Source organism: Ruditapes philippinarum, unplaced genomic scaffold, assembly GCF_026571515.1.
Source record: "Ruditapes philippinarum isolate M1 unplaced genomic scaffold, ASM2657151v2 ctg2498_1_1_1_1, whole genome shotgun sequence".
Lineage (NCBI taxonomy): Eukaryota > Metazoa > Mollusca > Bivalvia > Venerida > Veneridae > Ruditapes > Ruditapes philippinarum.
In genome coordinates this window covers 68,769-82,757 of record NW_026857998.1, presented here as the reverse complement: position 1 = coordinate 82,757, position 13,989 = coordinate 68,769, and the positions used below count along the sequence as shown (strand labels likewise).

The 13,989-nt window shown below is 33.5% G+C and overlaps 1 protein-coding gene across 1 annotated transcript in view; it reads left to right on the top strand.

Annotated features, from left to right (window-relative positions):
- LOC132751725 (kazrin-like) overlaps window positions 1–13,989 on the top strand; it is a 38,388-nt gene that overhangs the window by 10,565 nt on the left and 13,834 nt on the right. The gene's annotated exons all lie outside the window — the stretch shown is intronic.

Below are 13,989 nucleotides of genomic sequence, written 5' to 3'. Positions count from 1 at the left end.
TGTACGCGGAAAACGCTCATTAACCGCTATATCATAAAGCTGTTAGTAAATATTTTGCATACATTTAGAACTAAAAATTCACTAATGGTGATGAACATATAGTTTGAAAACATTATATTCTTAAACCATGTATCGCCGAAAAAAAAACTATTACACTACAAAATCCGTAAGGACCCTCCCACAAAATTTCACCACAAGATTACATTTAATATTAGCAAAATAAAAAAAGCAATACTTATATTTTCATCTTACATAATTCATTAATCAAACTTTTAACATAAAAGTATCTTTTAAAAATATGTCTGGCAATTGACAGATCCCTACTCTGATCTTTTATTTGTAAAGGAATAAATTTAAACATGTGCTCTTTTGTTTAGGAATATTTTGTAGTGAAAGTCTTAATATATCCACTAATCTCATTATTAGAATTAGACAGGTCAGGGATTTATACAACCAGTAGTTTAGTTATCTACGCTCATTTTAATCCCAATAGAAACATTCAAATATTTGGGGTAAAAAAACATGACCAAAGTACCTAGTAGTCGTTTACCCGGTGGTGATCCCATTAAACTGATTATAGATTCGAATAGAAAACACAAATAGAAACATGTGTTTCGGTACAACAAAAATCGGAAGTAAAGTGAACAGTTAAATGACAGAAATATGTGGTCAAATATGTTTTAACAAGGAAATAATTATTTCAGAGAAAGACGCAAAGATCAGTCTTCAATCAAATGAATGACCCCGTATTGTGTAATTAGAAAGTTTATTCAATTCTAGGGCAACGAATCATAATTTGATAGTCCATGTGTAATAAAATTTTCAATACAGATTATGAGATACATAAAAATATTAAAGAATAAGAAGCTTTAAAAAACAAAACAAAAAAAACGCATATATATACGAATGACTTACAGTCGAGCATCGGAAATTCATCAACATATCTTACGAAATTTTAAATTGAAAACGATATTTGCGCGCGCTGAAGTGATTTATGTTTATTTGAATAAATCAAATAAAAAGAAGTTATATGTTTGTGTTCTAAAAATAATTGGCGGCATAAGACGAATTTCGTTTTCATTTTACAACACTTGAAAAATTACTACAGAAAATATGTTGTTGTTTTTTTTGTTTTGTTTTCAACAAGAGTGTGTGTTTTAAGTTCATTTATTCTCGGCACCGGAATAACCATATGTCCGAGATTATAGCATCGGGGACGTCTTTTTCAAGCAGAATCTTCCTGGTAGCCCATTCTTCGTTCGTTAGTGGTAAAGGAGACGACAGTACTGTCAAGGCATCAACTTCCTGACTGACGACAACAAAAACGGCATTCATTAGCGCCAAACCTCCAGAGTAAGTTACGACAGGTCAACCAATCACCTCTGGTACTTGAGATGACTTGACCTTGACCTGCCGTGTGCCTTCTCCGCGACGTGCATACCTCTGGAGGGATTTGGAGAAGTTTCAACAAAAACCTCCAAAACACGCTTTTTATAACACCATTCATAGCACTGACGCTTCGATGTTCTCATCTATTTGCGGGAAATGGTCGACAAGGAAAACCTACGTTATAACCGCACATCCTGTTAACAACAGATTTACCGCAGTATATATTTCAAGCTAGTGAGGTTTGAAATCTATCGATTAACTACCATAAGTTGGTAAAAAAAGAAGATATAACTTCCTGATCAATTTTCACTTAGGTTGATTCAATTTTGAATAAGCTTTGCAGATATGTATTTTTCAAGAAATATTTAGCTTTAATATAATCCGAAGCCGTCAAAGTCAGCGACGAGTAATGAAATGAGAATAATTTCCTGAAACGTGATTTTATTCGAGATTTGCTTCGGGAGAAGACAACTTTCTGTCCGTAGAGCATGAATATTAATACTCATCACAAGACAGTGTCTTATTGATCTCAATTATGGTACATGTAAATATGTATAATTTTATGTTCAATTAAAATGTTGCTTAACTTGCAGTTGTTATTATCATTCAATGATATTAAAATGACATAAAGTATTTATGATGAACAGTCCTAGAATATTTTGATAAGGAACCGTCAGTTGTAAAATGGTATTATGATCTTATAATGAACAGTCGTCATATATACCTGCTGGTGTGTCATTTATAAATGGTTTTTAAGTTTTTCAAAATTTGCATGATTAACAATCGGAATGTAGACCTCAATGAAATGTTCTGGAATATTAACAAAATGAATAGTCAACCATAAATATGAATGGCTGAGCGATAAATAGCGCAATGTGCATATCTTCTTATTTAACAGCACATTTTAAGCAAAAAGAAAAGAAACTATAAGCCTGAAACATTCTGTCATAGCCTCCCCATCAGTACATTCAGTGCTTTGATTATGACTGTAAAGAAATCTTCTGTTTTAAATAACAGTTTAAAGAGAGTGGTAGATATTATTTGAAATGTCAACCTCCATTAAGTTTATTGTCGAGATTATTATGGTAGTTTAGAGATTATTACAACTATTATGTATAATCATTTCACAGGTGTACACTCAAATAATGTCCATATAATGAGCATGGACTATAAAAGGTTTGCTTGAGGCATGAATGGTACAAAATGTAGAAATTTGTACATATCATATATCATATTAGTTCTAAATGTAAGTGTACCAGCAGCTAGTGGCCAGTGTTATTAATTGATGTATACCAACTGTGGTCAGTGTTTTATTTTTATCCATGGAGTCAGTGTTAGACATATACACCAAAAGGTGTAAGCATACGCTATAATATAGATACAAAAAATCAGGTCAATATTAATACAAAATTGATCATTGTTAGATATATATACAAAAAATGGTCTGCTTAACACATGTACATACCAGGAGTGGTCAGTGTAAAAGATATATCAAGAGTGGTTAGCGTTAGACAAACAACAAGTTTTTTTGTTAGATAAATACCATTGTGTGTTAGATTTATACCAGCAGTGGTCTCTGTTAGATATATACCTTCAGTGGCCAGTGTTTGTGGTCTGTGTTAGATTTAGGCCAGCTGTGGTCTGTGTTAGATTTATACCTTCAGTGGCCAGTGTTAGATATATACCTTCAGTGGCCGGTGTTAGATATACACCTTCAGTGGCCGGTGTTAGACATATACCAGCTGTGGTCTCTGTTAGATTTATACCTTCAGTATCCAGTGTTAGATATATACCTTCAGTGGCCAGTGTTAGATATACACCTTCAGTGGCCGGTGTTAGATATATACCAGCTGTGGTCTCTGTTAGATTTATACCTTCAGTGGCCAGTGTTAGATATATACCTTCAGTGGCTGGTGTTAGATATATACCAGCTGTGGTCTGTGTTAGATTTATACCAGCTGTGGTCTCTGTTAGATTTATACCTTCAGTAGCCAGTGTTAGATATATACCTTCAGTGGCCAGTGTTAGATATATACCTTCAGTGGCTGGTGTTAGATATATACCAGCTGTGGTCTGTGTTAGATTTATACCTTCAGTAGCCAGTGTTAGATATATACCTTCAGTGGCCAGTGTTAGATATATACCTTCAGTGGTCTCTGTTAGATTTATACCTTCAGTGGCCAGTGTTACATATATACCTTCATAGGCCAGTGTTAGATATATACCTTCAGTGGCCGGTGTTAGATATACACCTTCAGTGGTCTGTGTTAGATTTATACCAGCTGTGGTCTCTGTTAGATAAACACCTTCAGTGGCCAGTGTTAGATATATACCTTCAGTGGCCAGTGTTAGATATATACCAGCTGTGGTCACTGTTAGATATATACCGTGGTCTGTGTTAGATTTATACCTTCAGTGGCCGGTGTTAGATATATACCTTCAGTGGCCAGTGTTAGATATATACCTTCTGTGGTCTCTGTTAGATTTATACCTTCAGTGGCCAGTGTTAGATATATACCTTCAGTGGCTGGTGTTAGATATATACCAACTGTGGTGTGTGTTAGATTTATACCAGCTGTGGTATCTGTTAGATTTATACCTTCAGTGGCCAGTGTTAGATATATACCTTCAGTGGCCGGTGTTAGATATACACCAGCTGTGGTCTGTGTTAGATTTATACCAGCTGTGGTCTCTGTTAGATATACACCTTCAGTGGACGGTGTTAGATATATACCAGCTGTGGTCTCTGTTAGATTTATACCTTCAGCGGCCAGTGTTTGATATATACCTTCAGTGGCCGGTGTTAGATATATACCAGCTGTGGTCTGTGTTAGATATATACCAGCTGTGGTCTCTGTTAGATATATACCTTCAGTGGCCAGTGTTAGATTTATACCTTCTGTGGTCAATGTTAGATATATACCAGAGGAGGTCAGTATTAGATATAAACCAAGCACAGTTCTAGATAAATACCAGAGAGGTCAGTATTAGATTTATATGGGAAGTTGTGTAAGATATATTAACCAGCAGTTTTCAGTGAAAGATTTATACCAGAAGGTGTCAGCATTAGATTTATACAGGAAGTTATCTATGTTAAGTGTAAGATATATTAACCAGCAGTTTTCAGTGAAAGATTTATACCAGAAGGTGTCAGTATTAGATTTATACAGGAAGTTATCTATGTTAAGTGTAAGATATATACCAACAGTTTTCAGTGTTGGATGGTTACCAGAAAGTGTCAGTATTAGATTTATAGGAGAAGTTGTCTGTGTTTAGTGTAAGATATATACCAGCAGTTTTCAGTGTTTGATGGTTACCAGAAGGTGTCAGTATTAGATTTATAGAAGAAGTTGTCTGTGTTAAGTGTAAGATATATACCAGCAGTTTTCAGTGTTTGATGGTTACCAGAAAGTGTCAGTATTAGATTTATAGAAGAAGTTGTCTGTGTTAAGTGTAAGATATATACCAGCAGTTTTCAGTGTTTGATGGTTACCAGAAAGTGTCAGCATTAGATTTATAGAAGAAGTTGTCTGTGTTAAGTGTAAGATATATACCAGCAGTTTTCAGTGTTGGATGGTTACCAGAAAGTGTCAGTATTAGATTTATAGGAGAAGTTGTCTGTGTTTAGTGTAAGATATATACCAACAGTTTTCAGTGTTTGATGGTTACCAGAAAGTGTCAGTATTAGATTTATAGGAGAAGTTGTCTGTGTTTAGTGTAAGATATATACCAGCAGTTTTCAGTGTTTGATGGTTACCAGAAAGTGTCAGTATTAGATTTATAGGAGAAGTTGTCTGTGTTTAGTGTAAGATATATACCAACAGTTTTCAGTGTTGGATGGTTACCAGAAGGTGTCAGTATTAGATTTATACGGGAAGTTTTCTGTGTTTAGTATAAGACATATACCAACAGCTTTCAGTGTTGGATGATTATCAGAAGGTGTCAGTATTAGATTTATAGAAGAAGTTGTCTGTGTTTAGTATAAGACATATTACAGCAGTTTTCAGTGTTGGATGGTTACCAGAAAGTGTCAGCATTAGATTTATACGGGAAGTTGTCTGTGTTTAGTATAAGACATATTACAGTAGTTTTCAGTGTTGGATGGTTACCAGAAAGTGTCAGCATTAGATTTATACGGGAAGTTGTCTGTGTTTAGTATAAGACTTTCAGTGTTGGATGGTTACCATGAATGGCCAGTGTTAGATTTATCAGCAATGTTTTATGTATGCACCTTAGAGGTGATCAGTGTTAGATATTTTTACAAACAGAGGGGACAGACGGTTTAAGCTGGAAGTGCTTCAAATTTCAAGGACATTGCAATTTTAAAGAATCGTTTAAAGATATACTATGCTCAAATTTGATATTAGAAAATATTGATAATTGCTACACAGTCTCTTAGTAAATATTAAATAGACATGTTTTGACTTCACTCAAACTAGATATCTATATGTTTGAAATTCTACAAACTATAGATGATTTAGTGTGGCATTTTTTTTAGGAAAAGATCAACTTTACTTGATCTGTAATACTAATAGGGAAAGCAGCTTCCCATACGTAGTTTAATCTTTCTTTTGTTCAAATTAAACATATTTAGTAAGAATTTCTTAGATTTTAATAAATTTCTGTGATGAAAATATATTTTACTCAAGGATGAGCATAATAAGTAAACAAATGTATATTTAAATGAAACAGTTGTCCTGACATAAAAGAATCCTTCAACAGGTATTTATAGTTTATATAGTATGTAATTACATGGTTATATTACATCAAAGGGGACACTGTGACATGCCTGAAGAGATAACATACAAATGTAGTACACCTGTCATTTACAAACTACCATTCATTATGTAACTTGTCAATATTATACTGTAATATTAGAGATGTTGGTGCGGTCAAAATTTTGCAAATAAACTTTTCTGTGAATGTAAAAAAAAACCTCAGTTAAAAGCAAAACAAATTATGATATAATTTTACACAATTTTTATCATTTAATTCAAATAGTTTTAAAAATGTTTTAATTCATCAAAAACATGTTATTTTTGGATGGCTTGACACCACTCCAAAAAATAATTATACTGTCTGAAATCTGCAGGAAAACATTATACCATCCAGTCCGGGAATTTATTGAGAAAGGGGAATTAACTCATCATATATCAAGTAAACCATCATTTTCTTTTTTTTGTAAACATCACATTACAGGTAACCTATATAATGTTTAATTATACAATCAGAACGGGCATCAAGAAATTATAATATAATTTTACTGAATATGTTTTTATGATGATATTATAAATCTAAAATCAGGTAGTTAAATGTGGACATGGTCACTTTAATATATACTGTTTTTATGTTCTATGCTTTAAAAATAGCAGGAATATCTGGATGTTTTGGAATAAATAAGGACTGATATTTGAACCCTGTACTTCATATTCTCGTGTTTTGACGGCTTTTTGACCGCCCCCCCCCTTTGGAGGCCTCAAACAGTGAAAAATTATCCTATTTAGGCCCCAACACTGTTTTTAGCTCGACTATTCGATAAGAATAAGTAGAGCTATTGCAGTCACCCAAGCGTCGGCGTCGGCGTAACCACTTATGTTAAAGTTTTTGTAATAGTTCAAATATTTTCAAAGTCCATTGACATATGGCTTTGAAACTTTGCACACTTGTTCACCATCATGACCCCAACCTGTAGACAGGAGGAGGTAACTCTATCAAGCATTTTGACAGAATTATGCCCCTTTTTTCGACTTAGAATTTACGTTAAATGTTTTTTGTAATAGTTCAAATATTTTCAAAGTCCATTGACATATGGCTTTGAAACTTTGCACATTGTTCACCATCATGACCCCAACCTGTAGACAGGAGGAGGTAACTGTATCAAGCATTTTGACAGAATTATGCCCCTTTTTCGACATAGAATTTACGTTAAAGTTTTTGTAATAGTTCAAATATTTTCAAAGTCCATTGAATATGGCTTTGAAATTTTGCACACTTGTTCACCATCATGACCCCAACCTGTAGACAGGAGGAGGTAACTCTATCAAGCATTTTGACAAAATTATGCCCCTTTTTCGACTTAGAATTTACGTTAAAGTTTTTGTAATAGTTCAAATATTTTCAAAGTCCATTGACATATGGCTTTGAAACTTTGCACACTTGTTCACCATCATGACCCCAACCTGTAAACAGGAGGAGGTAACTGTATCAAGCATTTTTTTTTACTATCAAGCACTAAGAATAGTCGAGCTTTGCTGTCCTACCGACAGCTTTTGTTTGATTGGAATGTTGTTAAAAAAAGTGATCATTTTTTCGGCGCTGCCCCCTATCAAAAAGGTACATCAGGAGGTTGCCAGAAGGATGTGCCCTCCTTCTGTTTCGGGGGGTTTGAAGGGAGGCAGCAGCCCCCTTCATTGCCAAGAAAATTTTGGACATATGACAGGCTAAAAATGGCCTCAGGTTGAACGTAAGGTAACGTGTAACTAACGCTGAAAAGCCTTCTACTCAATCTCAATCCATTGAGAAGTTACAGCACTTTGAAATCAGTTTTGATGGAAAAAAAACAATGCAAAATATTGATTTTTGGCAATTTTGAGACGTCCCCCCGTTGCCATGGTGTTACAGCATGCTGTTACAGAGGCTACGGTCCAGTCAACATATTTAAGCATTTTTCATAGTTTTATAGCAGTTTGAACTTGTAACAGGAGGCTTTTCAATGAAAACGGCTATTTTTAACAATATACTTATGAAGATTTCATTATACAGTGTACTAAGAAAATAAATGGTTCCAGAACAAGATATTATTATTCATCATATCAAAATGTCCATAGAACTCTTTTTTCCACCCAAGAAATATGTATTGGTTCTATCATTTATATAAAATACTTATGGAATATGTGCCTATTATAGACCAATTCACATTGATATGTGGCAAATTAGTTGGTCTTTCTCAAATCTTCCCGAACCTTATTAGTACCACTATTACCTTGTGCTTAAACCAACCTTATGTCATTGTTTATAATGATCAAAAAATTTATCAATACTCTGCAAACTATGCCAGCAATATATTTGCTTTTTGGCTTTTCACAGGCCTACCATATTTCTGATCTGGCTATTTTATCATATTTCTGATCTGTTGTTTTACCACATTTTTGATCTGGCTGTTTTACCATATTTCTGATCTGGCTGTTTTCCTATATTTCTGATCTGGCTGTTTTACCATATTTCTGATCTGGCTGTTTTACAATATTTCTGATCTGGCTGTTTTACAATATTTCTGATCTGGCTGTTTTACCATATTTCTGATCTGACTGTTTTACCATATTTCTGATCTGGCTGTTTTACAATATTTCTGATCTGGGTGTTTTACCACATTTTTTATCTGGCTGTTTTACCATATTTCTGATCTGGCTGTTTTACTATATTTCTGATCTGGCTGTTTTACAATATTTCTGATCCGGCTGGTTTACCATATTTCTGATCTGGCTGTTTTACCACATTTCTGATCTGGCTGTTTTACCACATTTCTGATCTAGCTGTTTTACCACATTTCTGATTTGGCTATTTTACCATATTTCTGATCTGGCTGTTTTATCATATTTCTGATCTGGTTGTTTTACCACATTTTTGATCTGGCTGTTTTACCATATTTCTGATCTGGCTGTTTTCCTATATTTCTGATCTGGCTGTTTTACTATATTTCTGATCTGGCTGTTTTACCAATATTTCTGATCTGGCTGTTTTACCACATTTTTGATCTGGCTGTTTTACCACATTTCTGATCTGGCTGTTTTACTATATTTCTGATCTGGCTGTTTAACCATATTTCTGATCTGGCTGTTTTACCACATTTCTGATCTGGCTGTTTTACCATATTTCTGATATGGCTGTTTTTACCATATTTCTGATCTGGCTGTTTTACCATATTTCTGATCTGGCTGTTTTACCATATTTCTGATCTGGCTGTTTTACCATATTTCTGATCTGGCTGTTTTACCATATTTCTGATCTGGCTGTTTTACCATATTTCTGATCTGGCTGTTTTACCATTATTTCTGATCTGGCTGTTTTACCATATTTCTGATCTGGCTGTTTTACCATTATTTCTGATCTGGCTGTTTTACCACATTTCTGATACTAGCTGTTTTACCATATTTCTGATCTGGCTGTTTTACCATATTTCTGATCTGGCTGTTTTACCACATTTCTGATCTGGCTGTTTTACCATATTTCTGATCTGGCTGTTATACCACATTTCTGATCTGGCTGTTTTACCATATTTCTGATCTGGCTGTTTTACCATATTTCTGATCTGGCTGTTTTACCATATTTCTGATCTGGCTGTTTTACCATATTTCTGATCTGGCTGTTTTACCACATTTTTGATCTGGCTGTTTACCACATTTTTGATCTGGTTGTTTTACTATATTTGTTATCTGGCTATTTTACCATATTTCTGATATGGCTGTTTTACCATATTTCTGATCTGGCTGTTTTACCACATTTTTGATCTGGCTGTTTTACCACATTTCTGATCAGGCTGTTTTAACCACATTTCTGATCTGGCTGTTTTTACCACATTTCTGATCTGGCTGTTTTACCATATTTCTGATCTGGCTGTTTTACCATATTTGTTATCTGGCTGGTTTACCATATTTCTGATCTGGCTGTTTTACCATATTTCTGATCTGGCTGTTTTACCACATTTTCTGATCAGGCTGTTTTACCACATTTCTGATCTGGCTGTTTTACCACATTTCTGATCTGGCTGTTTTACCATATTTCTGATCTGGCTGTTTTACCACATTTTTGATCTGGCTGTTTTACCACATTTCTGATCAGGCTGTTTTACCACATTTCTGATCTGGCTGTTTTACCACATTTCTGATCTGGCTGTTTTACCATATTTCTGATCTGGCTGTTTTACCATATTTGTTATCTGGTTGGTTTACCATATTTCTGATCTGGCTGTTTTACCACATTTCTGATCTGGCTGTTTTACCACATTTCTGATCTGGCTGTTTTACCATATTTCTGATCTGGCTGTTTTACCATATTTGTTATCTGGCTGGTTTACCATATTTCTGATCTGGCTGTTTTACCATATTTCTGATCTGGCTGTTTTACCACATTTCTGATCTGGCTGTTTTACCACATTTCTGATCAGGCTGTTTTACCACATTTCTGATCTGGCTGTTTTACCACATTTCTGATCTGGCTGTTTTACCATATTTCTGATCTGGCTGTTTTACCATATTTGTTATCTGGCTGTTTTACCATATTTCTGTTCTGGCTGGTTTACCATATTTATGATGTGACTGTTTTACCTTATTTCTGATCTGGCTGTTTTTCTGATCTGGCTGTTTTACTGTATTTTGGCTGTTTTACCATAGTTATGATCTGGCTGTTTTATCATATTTCTGATCTGGCTGTTTTACCATCATATTTGTTATCTGGCTGTTTTACATTTACTATATCTGGCTTTTTTACCATATAAATTTATGATCTGGCTGTATTACAATATAAATTTTATGATCTGACAATTTTGCCGTATTTATTATTTATTTAGCTATATTTTACCATATTTATGATTTGGGGTTTCTTCTCTCAGTAGTTTTCCAATCACATTACTTCACACTACTTCAAACTGTTATGTAAATATTTTTATTTAATAAGACTTTTTGATCCCTTCAACCTGTACACAATAGAAATCCACATAATTTACTTCTAAACAAATTACAGAATTAAAGAATTATACGCTGAATTGACTGTTAGGACATTGTATGAATTAACACCGTAACTTTTCACTATCCTTGACCAGTTGTGACCGCAAGCATTAAGTAGATTTATTGTCCATAATTGGTCAAATGGTTAAATTGTAGAAAATAACCAAGTGCTGGATATGGCTACAGGGATAATTTTAGCCATACTTCACATGGGGGTACCTGTGGTCATAGTTCACACAATTTCAATGTTGCTAGAAAGGGTTCACAGTGACATCAATGCTCTGATATTATAGTCATACAAAGGAATATTAATTCTTCTGATATCCTAAGTTGCAGTGTGGGAAATACATAACTTGTGAGTATATTTTGTTCATTTTGATATTGAAAGTTAAAGTACTTAGAATCTTTATAAAAATAGGATTGGAATGTCATAAGTAGTCATTAGTCATAAGTAGACAATTTAATCAATTTAGAATTATTTTGCTGAACTTCTCAGAAACTACAATGCCGAGATCTTAGATATTTGGCATGTATCTCATCTTGTGGTCTTGCTTAAAAAGGATGTAATATGAAAAATGGTAAAATTTTGAATTTAGAAACATCAGCAGATCTTCAAGGATCGGAAATATAACATCTGTAATTGTATTTAAGGGGCGACTTTTTACGGCCTTCACATGGCACAAACAACACTCATGTGGCAATAACATGAAATGGTAAAATTAGAATTTTAAATTTTGAAACATCAGGAAATGTGTTCATATGGTGGTTATCATGGAACCTTCAATGTGACAATTGTATGCCCCATTCCATGACAAGCTGTGTATGGTCCTTAAGTAAAAGAATGTGTGTGCCCTAAATGAGAAACAATGGACAGAACTAAATAAAATATATTTTGAAAGGGGATTCTTAAACCTAGTTAATTGATTTGCATGATTTTCTAAATCAGAAAAGGTTGTTACATGTATATATAATAATACAGGTCCATTAAAGAGGCCTTCAGCTTTTCTAAAGGTTAAATATATTATTTTTAGATAAATCATATAATAAATTGTCAAATCAAAAGAATTAAGGGGGAAATAATGAAATTTGCCAATGATAAAATACATAAACAATAAGGAAACCCCTCAATGCCTCTTATCTTCTATATTTAGAAACCAATGTCACTGACGTGTTATAATTTCTCATGGAAGGCTTAACAGTCATATGATGCGCTTTTCCATGATAAAATTACTGAAACAAGTCCTACAGAGGCCGCTTTTAAGATCAATCATACCTTACATTATTACTGAGCTTATAGTGCAGATTTTTTTAACCCTAGACATATGTTTGAGCATTGAGTACTTTAATTTTAGTGATCTGTGGTTTGTTATATTTTGAAAAAACATTGTTCATGTTTTTTTTCATATTATCAAATTAATATTTTAACCACAACACTACATGGCAAGGTAATAACCATGCAACCACAGATGTTGGCACTTTTTAATAACAGGGAAATAGTAAAAGATTTCTTTTGGTGTTATAAGAAGAAAATGACCATTGAAAATCCTACTTTTATTCAGTTCTTGTGTATTTCAAAGGAAGTCAATTCTTTGGCCTGAAAAATCATCATGAATGCATGTACTGAGAGTTTCTGACAATACAGACATTAAACATGCAAGTATATTGGCAGGAGATGTTGGTGAATTATTTATGTTACCATATGTACACAATCATTAGGGAATATAGACAATGTTTTATTATTGATGGAAATATTTTAAAGTATATATTTTTAGCTCACCAGATCAAGGTGTGCAGTTGTGATCACATATACTGTCCAGCATCCATTGTTAGTGCAGGAAACTTACTTATCACTCCCAAGACAATCAGACATAAAGTTCTTACCAAAATGATTATGATAAATCTGTTTTGAATTAATATTTAATTCTGTGGTATTGAAATTCAGTAAATAGTAATTATTTTAAACAGTAAATATTTAATTATCAGTAATGACCTGTAATGTCCCATTGATGATTCAGTCAGAATTGTTGTTGAAATAAATATGTTTGAACAGCCTGTAATTAAATGAATGTCTTAAAGTATATTTCTGGCTCTCTTTTATATGTACTCAGTGTAAAACTAAAAAATGATTCACTGATGAAAAATGTTTGATGGTATAAACATGAGCATGGGCAACTCTAGAGATAACTGAAATCTTGATAAACATTTATGTTTAAGAAAAGTCTGGATATAGACTGTAGATAAAGAATATATCTAGAGACTAGTTCCATACAATTCCATAACTTGTCAGTTCCATAACTGACTAGTTAGTCAGCATGTTGCCTAACTATATCTAAATAATCAAACTTTAACTTGCCAACAACTACCAGGCATTTTATATAACTTGCTAGCTAGAAACTGTATTACAATACTTTACTATCTTTTATTTGCCATTTTAAGTTGTTCTCACCCAGATTCTACAATTATAACACCTGTAATAATTTCTATTACAAGTCTACCCTTTTCTATAATTGCCTGACTAAGTAGATTCCCATTTCGTGTAAAACGTAACTTATTTTTTTTACGTCATTCTCTTTTGATAAGTGCTTGAGGTAATTTATTGGATTATTTTGCGTCTGCCAGTGGCTGCATGAATGTTGAGGTATTTTATCAAGATTAAATAGTTTTTATCTCTAACACTAATCAAACTGCTACTGAAGTTTCTCCACATAGAAACAAACATGTACCAAGTTACATGTGAAAAATCAGAGTCGCTTCTCAACAAGTTTAATACACACTTGTATGTTTACTAACTTATAAACAACTGGATTGTACATGTGGAATAAGGAAGAAAGTTTTTTAGTAGTTGCTCACTTAAGAGGTGTGTTTATCTGGATTTTAT